The sequence below is a fragment of the Limulus polyphemus genome, unplaced genomic scaffold (genome assembly GCF_000517525.1).
Source record: "Limulus polyphemus unplaced genomic scaffold, Limulus_polyphemus-2.1.2 Scaffold114, whole genome shotgun sequence".
In the NCBI taxonomy this organism is placed as follows: Eukaryota; Metazoa; Arthropoda; class Merostomata; order Xiphosura; family Limulidae; genus Limulus; species Limulus polyphemus.
Genome location: NW_013665724.1, coordinates 349,441 through 364,242, shown reverse-complemented (window position 1 = coordinate 364,242; position 14,802 = coordinate 349,441). Strand labels below are relative to the sequence as shown.

Genomic DNA, 14,802 nt, shown 5'->3' with positions numbered 1-14,802 from the left:
GGGATTTTAAGTTGAACCTCAGAACGTATTATATGTATATATATATATATATATATACACACACACACACGCACACACACGATAATTCTAATGTACTATTGAATTAACGTTGAGATTACCCTGAAGTATTTCAGGGTAATTTAGTAGCCATTATGATGGAAACCAACTTGTTGTAGGTTAGAGTTTATAGGAGATAAACAGGTGCACAAAAACTGAAGAAAGCCGAAAAGTTTTCGGAATGACGTAAGGATATTATTTGTCTAACAAAACTGTACATTCTGTCTTGTTTCCAGGCTAGATAATAATATGCGTCTTGTGCTGTTTCGTCTCGAATGACGGAATGTGGGGGCTTTCCATTTAGGCTTAATTAGTACTAAACGGATTATATTTACATACATATACTATTACGAAACAGTGGAAATTTTTAACTTTTTAGTGTTTCAAGTGATTTTTCTGTTCATAATTTTTCCAACCAATTAGGTGAAAAGCATTAAAATGATAAATGTTAGTAGTTTAATACACCAGTTTGCAGAAAATATCATTATAAAAAATTCAACGCAAGCTACCTTCCAATGACCGTAATTATGCGAAAACGTAGACATGATTTTATAGATCAATACTTGGTGTAAGTTGCGTAACAATGTTACTTACTCCACGGACGTTTTTTTAAGTAAACCCTTACCATAGAACCTGAAGCTTCGTGATTTGGGACCCGTTCCAAAAAAAAAAAAGAAAAACGCTTTCCGTACTTTGGGAGTACTCTCCGCTATAACAGTGACGGTCAAATTCCGTTATTTGGTCAGATAAGAGTCGCCAGTAGGCGCTGTTGACTTGCCGCTTTCCCAGTATAGTTCATCAGTTCGAAATTAGGGGCGGTATGCACAGCTCTCTTGAGAGCTTTGCGCAGAACCTCTGCTATAAACAAATAAACCCTTACTTATTACATCCAGTTTCATTTGAAATGTTTTTCTGGTACTTAATAACAACACCAAATTAAACTTTCGTATGATAGTAATTTTCTGAAAATTTGCAAAAGACAAAGATATCCAACCGCACGCTGAAACTTCCTGAGCTAATGTCTCTTTTATTGGCCTTGAAACATTTTTTCATACTTTATATTAAGCTAAGTAAAGTTTAGTTTATCTTCATTCGGCTGTATGTCAGTCGAACCAACCGATGCTTTTATCTACAGCCATAATTGCATATATTCAGAGTGGAAAGAAATTATGATAATCCAGTAACTTATTTTCCAATTTGAACCAAGAAATATTTTCGTTTAAGCGCAAAGCTACACAACAGACTATCTGCACTCTATCCAACAGCGCCCCCAGTGGCACAGCGGCATGTCTGCGGACTTAGAACGCTAGAATACGGGTTTCAATACCCGTGGTGGGCAAAGTACAGATAGCTCATTGCGTAGCTTTGTGCTTAATTACAAACATACCTCTATCCAACAAAAGGAATCAAACTCTGGATTTCAGGGTCACTGGAGTACACCAACGACTCAACCATACGAAACTTGCATAAAGGAAGGAACAAATCCTGCGTTCTGGAAAAGCTATGCATGATAAAATTATAGAGAAGAACCGGTAGACTTATAAATATACATATATATGTGTGTGTGTGTATATATATATATATATATATATATAACAACCAAAGGAGGACTGTTCTAGTTAAGTATAACAATATGTAAAGCTCGACTTTTGCATGTACACGACGTTTTCATTAACCACATACAGTGCATAAGATGAGTGTTGTATAATATACATTATGTTCCTTTTTCAATTATATGAGGCATAAAACATGTCAAACGGTTTCAAAAACGCATAACTTGTTTCTACCATTTTTCCTTTAAACTATATAAACACAGCGGGAGGTTTGTTTGTTTGTTTGTAATTAAGCACAAAGCTACACAATGGGCTATCTGTGCTCTACCCACCACGGGTATCGAAACCCGGATTCTAGCGTTATAAGTGAAAGCGAGATGAGACTGTTGAAAAATGCAAGAACTTCATTTACCATTCCCTCATAAAGCCCCCAGTGGCACAGCGGTATGTCTGCAGACTTACAACCCTTGAAACCGAGTTTCGATACCCGTGGTGGGCAGAGCACAGATAGCCCATTGTGCAGCTTGGTGCTTAAGTTCAAACAAACAATCCCTCATAAAAGACCTGAATGACATGTTATGTAACAACTGTGCTAAACATCCAGGTCATAGGCTCCTGAAAAAATGTGATATGTTTTTGATGTAGTAATGACCAACTGTTTTACCAAAATACTTGAAAATGTAAATGTGTAACTGTTACATTAAAACCAGAAATAAAGGTTTCAGTAACGATGTAGTGCAGAAAATTATTAAAAGAACAGACGGTGCTAGCATAGGTGTAATTGTCCACCTCACAAACCACCATCTGTATGTTTACATACGTTTTTATAGATAATTAAGCGGTTGACGACATCGCTTATTTGTGTTCATGTAATAAATAGATTATTTCTCTTCTGAGAAATGCTGCTCATATAATTTTATAACTGCCTTCTAATTATCGTCATATTTAAATTACACAAGCATTCGTTGGTTTCCTGAACCATTTTCTTTGACTTTACTGACACATTTCTCACTAAAGTTCTGGGTCAATGCTTACTTTTCAAGAGTTCTCATACATGGGTAACCAAGCCCGTGATTATTTCTTTAATTGTCAATAACTCGTCGTGTTGCATCTTTAATTAATTCACGGTTCGTGAATAACTGTCTTAGATACTGTTATTTTAAAGAAGCGGGTGTTATTTGTGTTTCGGATTCAGGACGTCGCTGTACACTCAGCATCCAGTTTCAGGAAATTCAAATACGGTTGGTATACACTATGAAAAATTACTCATTATCATTCGGTCTTATCAAATGTGAATGTAACGAAGCTTTGAAGTGCCGCCCGCGAGTTATTTTTGCCGCGAAAGATGGTAGAATTCTTGCACAGAGTTAAGAAGATTGATAGATGGCCGATTCTCTTTCCGTCTTCTCCGTTTTCTTCAATTGTGTGTTTCGTTGTTTTCCTACTCTTCCAGTTTTTTATTGTGCTTAAATTCCTGTTAGTTTATTTGTAGTTAAGCACAAAGCTACACAATGGGCTATATGTGCTCTGCCCACCATGTTTATCGAAACCAGATTTCTAGCATTGTAAGTCCGCATACATACTGCTGTGCCTCTTCTCGGTTAAGTTTAAAATCTAATAAAAACATAAAACACGGATCTGTCTTTATTGTTTGAAATCGTAAGCATTTAAATCGTTCAAAATTGCAAATCAGGTGAATTTAACTAAAGTAGGTCAAGGTACAATAAGTAAAAAGACAAATACGCGCTAACTCATTAAAAACTTAGAATGTTATCAAAAATATAAAAAAGTAATAAAAAATCAATACATTCTGTTTCGCTTAAAAAAATGATTAATTGATTAATTCTATAACATAACCCGAGCTCGTGTAGACGCATTTTGTCCTTATTAGTAATTTATTATATAATATACGTGAGCTCGTGCATTTACGTTTCGTATCCTCTCCCGTGACTGCCCTAGTTCAATATATATACATTGCTGTTTAGTATTTTGATACTTGATAGTACGAACATTTGTTTTCCACCAAGATATGGTAAAGGACACTTAGGGTATTAAAAACTGGGCAAGTAACAAACTATACATACAAGTATCATCTTACGACATCTGCATCGGGAGAGATTAAATCAACAAGTATCAAAAATAAGTTCAGCGCACTGCAAGGTCTAAAACATAAAAGTTAAACAGCATACAATTGCAACAGTTTGATATATTGATAATTAAAACCAACTAAATCATTGTCTTCCTGTGATTTTGAACCCTTAAAATGCTGTAAAGAAACTTTTTGTCTTTGAAAGACAGAACGGTTCGAAATAATTGCATGTTTTTAAAACGCAGTGATTTCATGTATACGCATATAATATACATAGACGTGTATACTTATGTGAAGTTGAATGTTAAGTAAGCGTCTATAGAAACCATTATTGTACAAATTCATTATGAACTTATGAACAGGTAGACCTATATTTCGTATCGTTCAAAAATACTTATCTAATTTTCACGTTTCTTAACATATTTCGCAACAGTTTCTTTTTCGACTTTAAGAGTATTAATACCCTTTAACCAGTCACGGATATTTTGTGTGTGTGTGTGTTGTTGCATATTAAGCCACATCGGGCTACCTGATGCGTCCACCGAGGGGAATTGAACCCCTGATTTTAGCATTGTAAATCCGTAGACTGCTGTCTCCCCCCCAGGGGAATATGTGAATACTTATTTTTTTTGCGTCAGCAACATAACAAGTGTACCGCTTGATAAGTCATAAACCACATAAAGCCTATAATTCGAGGTTCGAATATTGCAGTGGACAGAGCGCAGATTGTCCAGTGTCCACCTTTGCGCTTAAAACAACATAAAAAACAATGAATAACTGACAATCGGATTTTTATCAACTTCGTTGATGATATTTTTTTATTTGCCTATTTTATCTAAAAATAAATCTTATAACAACCAATGCAAGTAAATAAGCGAGTACGATCAAGCATTTTAAGGTTGATTTGTTTGTTTGTTTGTTTTGAATTTCGCGCAAAGCTACACGAGGGCTATCTGCGCTAGCCGTCCCTAATTTAGCAGTGTAAGACTAAAGGGAAGGCAGCTAGTCATTAACACCCACCGCCAACTCTTGGGCTACTCTTTTACCCCACGGCTGAAAGTTCGAGCATCTTTGATGTGAAGGGGATTCGAACCCGCGACCCTCAGATTGTGAGTCGAGCGCCCTAACCACCTGGCCATGCCGGGCCTTTATGGTTGAAAGAAGCCTTTATATAATTAATTCAAAAGGTTCTCCAATAAGCTTCACAACTTGTTTTCCCATTTTAATAGTCTTGTTCAAAACAATATGCTAGTGGCATACGTTAATAAATGTTTTCAATAACAGATTATCGTTCAGTTTTTCTTGTCTCTTGTGTAAGTCATGTATATGAAACTATCTCTCCCCAGTGATTTATCATTTGGCCGCCACACTGGTAGCATACATGTTTCTACTTTAAACAATAACGTGATGGTCCAACGTACTTTAATAAATTTCCTCTTGTAAAAATCTAAGTTGTATTACGAGTTTGGTTGTTTGGTTAGTTTGTTGTTCTTGTTCTTGTTTTGGCATACAGCTCCACTAAAGTCATTCGCACCAAACAAGGTACAATTTACAAAACAGTAATTGTCAAATCGAAAGAGTAAATAGTAAAAACAGTTATGGAAATGTTCAATCATATGACTTCTGAAGAAGTAAAAATAGTGTCACCATTCCCGATAACTTAAGTAAAAAGGACAGTTTAAAGCACAGCCGCTGCGATAGTGAAACATGGATGATAATTTCATGAGTCAAACATTGGTTAATCATTACCAGTTAAATAATGATGTTGGGTTAAAAATGGCCAATGTGAGACATTGTTAAACTAATTTCACCCGATACGAACCCTGTCCTTCCAAACGCTTCTTCTAAGAGACAAGAAGCCTCTCCTAGATAGAATCCATGAATCAAATGTATAGAGATTCGAATACAGCATAGAAGGTTGATGTGGCTGTCAGTTATTCAACAAAACTGGATAATAAAGACTGTGTTGATAAATCAGGCAATTTATTGTGATGTTCAAAACGAAAGGTTATGGATTGTCATCAAGCGACTCCAAGGCTTGAAAGAAACTAATCGGGTCAGTGTAAATGGTAGACTGTTTGTGCCACTTAACTTGTATGTGATCCAACATAAGTGAGATTACATATAAAGGATCGCGTGGACAGCTACAGAGCCACTGCAGACTATGGCCAAATCAATCAAGTCATATAAAAATAGGAATGAAGATACAGTAGTTAAAGCTTTATGGACAATGCATCCAGCTATGTCTTCAATAGAAATGGCAGGATGAAGTTTCAAAAGCGTTTCTCTAGTTTACAATGTGGTCATTTAGTTGGAAAACATTGGTACCTGTTACTTTTTCTCAAAACAATGGGAAAATTTTCACTATCATATGAATTGTCATCCGCATTCTAAATAAAGAATAAAAAGAGGTAAGGTCAACAGTATAGACCTAATTGCAGTGATAGCCTTAGCTGAGGTATGGAAATAAGACGTGGCACCAGAATTTAAAAAGGAGGATTATAATCCCAGATTAGGCACTCCACAGATTTGCTCCTGTCATTTGTTTCCACACAGACCCTCAATCGACTGAATCCATTAGTCCATTGTTTTTTAACAATGACAAAAGAAAGTTTCAGCTGATCTACGGGACCACTTAGATCTACCGAAGCAACTCCCTCTGTAACAGACACAAAAAACAAACTATGATTTTTACAATCAATGTGAATGGAGATATCAACAGTCTTCAGTTGATTAACGAGATTCCCACTGTCCCTATCTACTATCTAGCGAAACCACAGCCAAGGGAACGGGCTTGGAGAAATCAACCGCACAGACTGTAATCAACTCTGTAACAGACACAAAGAACAAACTATGATTTTTACAATCAATGTGACTGGAGATATCAACAGTCTTCAGTTGTATATAAAGTATTACAGGAGTAAGTTATAACTTACAAACATCTACATCCTTCCATGAACTCATCAATTACAGACTCGGTCTTTTCCACACAAATTAAAATTGCCAAAAAAAACTGGATAATATCAGGTTTTAAGAATGTTTCTTATATAAAGATGCAAGTGGGTTGATAAAAGTGACTTATTATATATTATAATAAAAACTTCGACAGTTCCGTGGAGCAAAAAATAGCCATTATCACCTAGAAGGTTTTGTGGATATATGTAACAAACACTTGAATTTCTTTTATTTTTGTGATCCAAGCTTGAAAGTCTTATTTTGCCTTTTTTATTCCTATCGACTTTCATAGTGAAATTCCTGGAAGTTGAAGAATCATTATTTCCATTCCCATGAAGTTATTCCAAGTAGGAATGCCAGGACTGTACAATAGTCCTACAAACATGGACCAACTGTTAGAGGACCCAAACACTCGACGGTGCCACATACTGGCAGAGATGGGAGACGGAAATATACTTTTAATCGGAGATGACAAAATTTTAACATAAGGTGAAAAAGACTCAGATGGTGATACAGAGATTGTCAGAATTTATCAAATATAATCTTTCGCCAATTGTCAAAATAAAAAAGGTTTTTACTTATACTTCTTAATAGTATAAATATATACTGTGTTGTTATTGGGCTTAGGATTATTCTAGAGTAGGTATCTGTGACTTGTTAACGATAAATTATATGATAAATGAACAGCACGTACTTCACTTGTTTTCAAAATAATACATATATTCGGAACAATTTAAACGCATGTACAACTAATTCTTCACACTATAGATATTATAGGCATATCATAAACACCAATATATATATATATATATATATATATATTTCTCTTCTTATTATCAAAAGTCCACTTAGGCCTATTAAATTGCTTTAGAATTTCAGTTGACAAGCCGAACTATCTTCTCTACTACTATCGCACTAGTATTCTGTGGGTGATTCATTTACAATTGTGGCGCAAGTTACCGTAATCGTTTGGTCTTCTTTCTTAAATATATCTTCTGTTCCTTTTGTCAAAGTGCACTCAGGCTGATTCGGTTACTTTAGAACCACGCTTTGACGGAATAAATTATTATTCTTATCTTCTTTTCTAGTGCTAGTCCTACTCTAATATATTAAACGTTAGGCTTATGTTAATCGTTGGGCTTATCATTTTTACTGTAGTTAACTTCACGCCGAACTTTTCCTTGCCCGTAACTTTACTCTCTTCTGCTATTGTCTGTCTGCTGTTTCCACTCTTCTCACAGTATTTATATGTTTATCACTTAATCGTCTGTCCGCCTTCTAGAAACCTCTATATTCTCGACGTCAATGTATTGCACGCGACGTTCAATAGTCTCAACATCAATGAATTATTAACACAATTTCCTACAATTGTCTGCTTTTAACTCTTATTATAACAAAAACTAAACAATAATATAATACTCACTCACAAAATAAATTAATCAATAATATCTAAACTAAACAGTCTTTTACACCATGACAGATATATATGTTTGTACTACAGCTGAAAACATTAATTTGTTTACAATTGGCGTGGCTAGTTTTGGTGCTATTAAATAGACTATTCAGCATATTGATATAATGCACCTCCTTCCAATCGTACCACCCAGATCATGACTACGAGTAATGGGTATAAGTCTTGACAGCTAACCGATAGCGTCTCTGTCTTGATACATTGTCGTGATCCTTACTAGAATGTTAGGCTCAGGTAAGGGATCCATAACAAAACTCTTGGAATGCTTAAAATGCTGACAGTTGCAATAAAAACGATAATTTGATAAAGATTGCTACATGGGATAATTTACATATCTTGCTTTGATACTGGCAAGAAGAGAGGGTGAATATAAGTTAACAGACAGTTTGGTTAGCTCGTATATCCTATATTTATGGACAGAGACTCATATGATGTTTGTAACACATTGGTATTGCTATTCAGAAATTATGTCAGCTACACTGAAGAAAAATATTATCTTACCCAGAGATTTTGTCATAAAAGAAGTGTTCAATAAGAAAACAAGGCGCTGATATATTGTAAGTAAAGGATGCTTATGTAACAAGTCTTCAGTTTAGAGCTTCTTTAAAGTCCTGCTCAATATCTGTTAAAATTGAGGGTGCTATAACGGGAGAATAAAATTGATGTCCACTGATAACACCCATCATAAAGACCTAGAAGGAGTGTCCAGGGTTTTTTGGACACTGTACTCAAACACATGACACTAGACAGGAAATGAAGCGTAAGAAAGGTGCACACTTCACCCTAACCACTAATATATATATATATATATATATATATTATGCCAATCCAGACATTATACCCAGCCCAATGATGCACTCAGCTAGGATCCCCTTACCTACTTCGTGGGTCGTCACACACACATGACAAACATGAACGGGAATCCACATTATGGGGTTATACAAGAGAGATAGAGAATGTGTTATGTTCATAAACAGAAGTTAAAAAGAATATAGCACCTTATAAACTAACTGTAATGGTTAATCCTTTGCATAAAAGATAAGTGTTTTTTTTTCAGTACAATTCGTTTACCTCCTTAGTTATCTATAAGGACAAAAAAGTATATACACCCTTTATAACTCTGGTGCCTTCCACAAGAAACTCCATGTATTTTCTCCACAAAATACGTGAATATGTTACTTTCTTTTAAATTTAGATCAGTAGTTATTTAAGATGCAAGCAAGCAAGTAATCTATACGTTTGATTAGCAGAGTTACCTACCTTCACTGACAGGGTGACCTAAGAATATTTTAACTTTCCTGAGCTTATGCTGATGAACACTGGCTGATAAAGACCCATGTATGTGCTTGCTGTAACAGATACATTGCTATGTGACAACTAGCATGAATACATCTGCACTACTGTGACGTACATAAGCATAAGCAAGGTCAGATGTGTTAATGTTTGGTGTATAATTTCACTGACATGGGTGCTGACCTACGCGAGTGGGTGCTGCACAGTGACTAGCATGAGTTCATACAAGAAGACACATTGGAGTACGGTGACCTACGTGAGTGTAAGCTTAAAGAACAAAGTATTGTGAGATGACTTTCATGAGTTCATACGGAAACACATTAATATAAGATGACTTGCTTAAGTTCATATTGAAATAACTTTAGTGACCCGCATAAGCGCATGATATGTCAGTGTTTAGCAATGTTCTGAATTCAAACTGAAATTAATATTTTAAAATTAACTTTAAAATAAAACAATCTGATATAAAAGTTTTACTTGATATTAATTTATAACTAGAAACTGAAAAAAAGGGAAAAATCGAAGAATCTCATAGGAAGTACACGAAAAGAAAAATTAGGATAAACAAACAGATGGAAAGTTAGAAAGTGGTAAAGAGGATTAACAGAATCACTTAAAGCTAAATCTTTACAAAAAGGGTTTCTAAAGAAATTCAACATAACGTTATATACAAACGTCACACATATACATTTTATTACACGTTTGTTTACGGTTTTATGTCACGTTACCATATCCACGTGAATCTACGTATACTGTTTACTGTGAATAGTTTACATTGTATAATCATAGATATGTCTCTGTATGCGTGTTATATCCACCATTCAGTCCACAATATGTATATATTACAAAAAAAATCACTCGATCAGACGAACAGATCTCTCTTTGTTAGTATTTACCCACCTAGTGATTAAAATAGTTTCAACAAATACGAAGTTGTATTGTATAACATTACTTGTAAATACTCCTAACTGTTTATAAGATGCCTAAACCTTAAGGTACAATAACAAATGTTTGTTTTGTACACAGAATAAGGCTTGGTTAGTTCTTAGCAGGAACTATACATAAGACTAAGTTTAGTTGACGGTTGTGGGAGTGAGAATAAATGAGCGGTTTTCATACGTAGTACTTATGGTATATTTCCTATCTACGAGCGTTTGCTAAAGTCTCATGCTAAATGTTGGACATTAACCTAAACATTAATGATAGACTAACTTCCCCATTAATTTGAAATACGCTAGATGGCGCAGTGCTCAGAGCACAAGATATCTCATTGGCTAGGTAGACAATTAAACATCCCACACTGAAACCACTTATTGTTTTACTTTATAACAATTCTCTAGATGAGATTATATCTCTATTTAGTTCAACGGACCAAACGAATATGTATATATAGAGCTGGTTTTAAAATAAACTAAATTTTATGACATATTGGCATCTGCAACCACTAAACAGGAAAAAATATATAAAAAAATGGAGAAAGATAGTCCCGAGATGACCAATAGAGAGAAAAAATCCTCATATACAAAAGAGAAACAAGAAAGAGCGATAGAGACAACTCAAGATATAGGACAAGAATAATTAACAAATATGGAAATATGAAGAAAAATTAAAAAATAATTAGAAAATAGGTTAAAACAGCAGGATGGAGAAAAGCATTGAGATAGATTAAGATGGTAAAAAATAAACATTAAAATAACAAAACAAAGACGGGGGAATTGGAAATGTCGTCTTCTACATTTGAGCTGCATAAGTAGATGGTATTGTCACCAATATATTTCTATAAGTGTTCAATATGAATACTCTGCCTAAATTATCTATCATAGAATATATAAAGAAATACTAGTTAGCAAACAAAGACATAAGAATATAGTGACAAGCAGAAATAGAGAAACGGATAGAAAAAAAGAGAGATGTTACGAAATTAAAAAATATAGTTAAATGTGGATGCTTGTAATTGGAAATGCTTGTTATAAAAAATTAATTTCGCAAATTGCACCCATACGCATCTGATTGACGAGGAACCAGAAGGAGATGTAAATTTGTCATCAATATCCTAATCTTTTCTTTTTATGAGAAGGGGGTGTGTGTTTTAGTCTTGCTGTTTTGTTCAGAGACAGCTGAAAAGAATGAAACTTCCTGTACACTGAAAGCCGAGAAACTGTCGTTCATAATAGGATAAATCGCATTTCCTCTCAACCTTAAGCTGGTTGTGGCTTAGTGGTTAGCATGCTCAGATTGTGAATCCGAGGATTCATGTTTCGCGGCCTATTATCGCACTTTGGGGCCGTGCGTGAGTGATGGTAAAATCTCACTATTTGGTCAGACAAGAGTAGCCGAAGAGTTGGCGGTGGATGCTGTTGACTAGCTATCTGACTGTTTCTATGCCGTGTTTCAGGTCAGGATGTTGGATGACTTGCAATAGTCACATACATGTTTGACTTCTTCCTCCTTTCTTGTAGCAAGTTACAAGTTTATGACGTTAAGTACATTACGATTGTGCAGTGAATGACAACAAAAGGACATAAACTACTATTGCCTATAAGTGTATTTTTATACCAGTAGGCCTTTTTCTACCATGCCCATCGATCGATTCTACTAAGAGCACATTTGCTTAACATCTCGTGTCAGTGGCTTTAAAAACTAATATTTACATACATCGCAAGCAGTGCAATGTTACAATACGAATAAAAAAAAATGAGCTTGTTGTTACCTAGAGACCTAAAATGGGAAACTAGAGAAGATATTTACTTAGCCCTAATATTATCATGTATAAAAAAGTTATTCAGGTCACTTAAGAGATAGTTTTTATTTAGAGTTTTCTTGAAATAATTTATTGAACATGGGAAAAATCGTGTTCCGCAGTATAGGGAGTCTTGCATAATTATGTAAAAATTTCATGGATAGATTTGGGTAATGAGGAGGTTCCACATGTGGCATGAATTGTAGATGGTTTGTAATTCTGATAGGTTTGTGAAGTTTTGCGACATTCAGTTAGGCGGAACAAGCATATTCATTACTGGTCTGTTGAATGTTGAACGAGACATCGTAACGTTGGCTTGCTTCCTAGAGTATAGGTATATTGTTTGTTTTTGTAGATAAGTTAAAGAGAGCTTATCAGATGTTCATGTAATCTCTGCGTACATTTTATTCTCTCTCTTGAAGAATGATTTGTATTTGGTTTTGGCCAGAAGCCTCGTTTATCATGTATTTTAACTATCTTAATGATGTTTATGATGGTTGATTTCGTCAATTGATATTAAAATTTTGATCATTAACAAACTGTACTGTATTTTCGTTAAATATTGTAAGGAAAATTGGGTGAAAAGGTGAGATAATACTCTTTACAAATGTACTCACTTCGCTGTAGAAGAACATATCCCTCTAGCTTTCATCTGGTGTCTTGAAGATATGATATAAAAAAAAGAGTTGGATTTTTGTTTCTTAGTATAATATTGTGCGTCATGTAATATTGTTGGTGTAATATTTTAACATAATAGTGTTTGTTAGTGTAAGATTGTACGTCGTATTGTATGTATGTGGACTATTTTGTATTCTATTGTTTAGACTACTACTATAAGTGTAGCTTTTTAAATGTTACAGAAATAGTTTTGCCTTCCTTCTAGTCTATCAATTCAAAATTAGGGGTGGCTATGAGCAGATAACGTTGTGTAGCTTTGCGTGAAATTTAGAAATAAATAAACAAACATTTCCCCTATCGCTAAAGTCTTGTTTTTTTTGTCAATGCCCCATCATTATTTATATTATATGCTTCGTACGTCTGTTGAAAGAAGGATATAAAGATCGTTTAGTACCAGTAAAACAACAAATGGCTCTTAAAATACTTTGTGTTTTGTGGATCTGCTAGGTATTAAAAACTGTCTCTTAAACACATGGCGCAATCCCTTTAATCGCATATGGTGCTAAGTCATTGAATATTTTAACATTAGACTGAAATAATATTACAGAATCGTTACAGATCACTGTAAAATAGCAATCTCTTTACTCGAATATGGTGCTAAATCATTGAATATTTTAACATTAGACTGAAAGAATATTACAGAATCGTTACAGATCACTGTAAAATAGCAATCCCTTTACTCGCATATGGTGCTAAGTCATTGAATATTTTAACATTAGACTGAAAGAATATTACAGAATCGTTACAGATCACTGTAAAATAGCAACCCCTTTAATCGCATATGGTGCTAAGTCATTGAATATTTTAACATTAGACTGAAAGAATATTACAGAATCGTTACAGATCACTGTAAAATAGCAATCCCTTTACTCGCATATGGTGCTAAGTCATTGAATATTTTAACATTAGACTGAAAGAATATTACAGAATCGTTACAGATCACTGTAAAATAGCAACCCCTTTACTCGCATATGGTGCTAAGTTATTGTGAAGCCTACAGCTAGTGTTTTTGGGTTCAGTTGGTAAAGTATACTCCGTTATTTCTTTAATGTTACTTTCATTAACAGTGTTGGTTAGAACGCGTAATATATCTAATTTCATTACTTTATAGTTTATTTTTTATCATTATAGAGATTGTTTTATATTATTAGCTTAATAATATAAAATTTTAGGATTGGTATTTTGGGATTACGGCCGGAAATATTGTTAACAGCGAAAGTACCGAACTAATGAAACAATTCACTCTAATTTCTATGAATAATAACGAAATAAAATTTTATCAATTAGCTTTATTCGTTACAAAGTTTAATTTTAGCTTTCCTCGAAGTAAGTAGGTTGTTCTGAATGGAAGATTTTATTTAACATTAGACTGATATAATATTACACAGTTGTTTCAGATCAAAGTAAACTAGTAGTTTCTGTTGTCAAAAAGCGTTATGTAGTAAATACTCGGCTACTTATTTCTGACAACATTTAACAATTGTAAAAAATAAATTATTCATGAATTGTCTTACTGTTAGCTGAATTATCTTTTTGTCATTTGCTAGTTATAAGTGTGAAAGCGTGTTTAGGCGACGTACCGTGTTTTTCCAATAAACGCCAGTTTGGATATACTCCCACATTCGAACGACAATAAGGAAGTGACTCAAAGCGATGGTTAATTCAACTTACATGAACATTTTCTTCGGCCTGTGTACTCCGTTGTATCTTACTCAAGGTAGCTCAAGTTGTTTGAAATATTTATCTTTGCAGCGCGTGGGCACAATGCAGTTTGAAAACATTCTTATCTTTCTTCTCTGAGAATGCGGGCGATGAAAAAATAAATATTTCTCGTTTGTCAAACGGGCTTTATGTTTGACTGGATTATAACAATATGAAAACGTTTATAGATTGTTATTTTATCTTTCAAATAACTTATCCGAGTAACGTAAATCAAGGACTGATGGGGGGGGGGGGATTAAAAGTC

The 14,802-nt window shown here is 34.4% G+C and overlaps 1 protein-coding gene across 2 annotated transcripts in view; it reads right to left on the bottom strand.

Moving 5' to 3' along the window:
- Window positions 1-9,483, bottom strand: part of LOC106471640 — a 39,650-nt gene extending 30,167 nt beyond the window's left edge. The window contains exon 1 of one of the 2 annotated variants that reach the window (XR_002613491.1): window positions 9,386-9,483. The gene's annotated coding sequence lies outside the window, so the exon portion shown is untranslated. The remainder of the gene's footprint in view (window positions 1-9,385) is intronic. The other variant, XM_013932258.2, reaches the window with a different exon arrangement.
- Window positions 9,484-14,802: the final 5,319 nt, after the last annotated feature.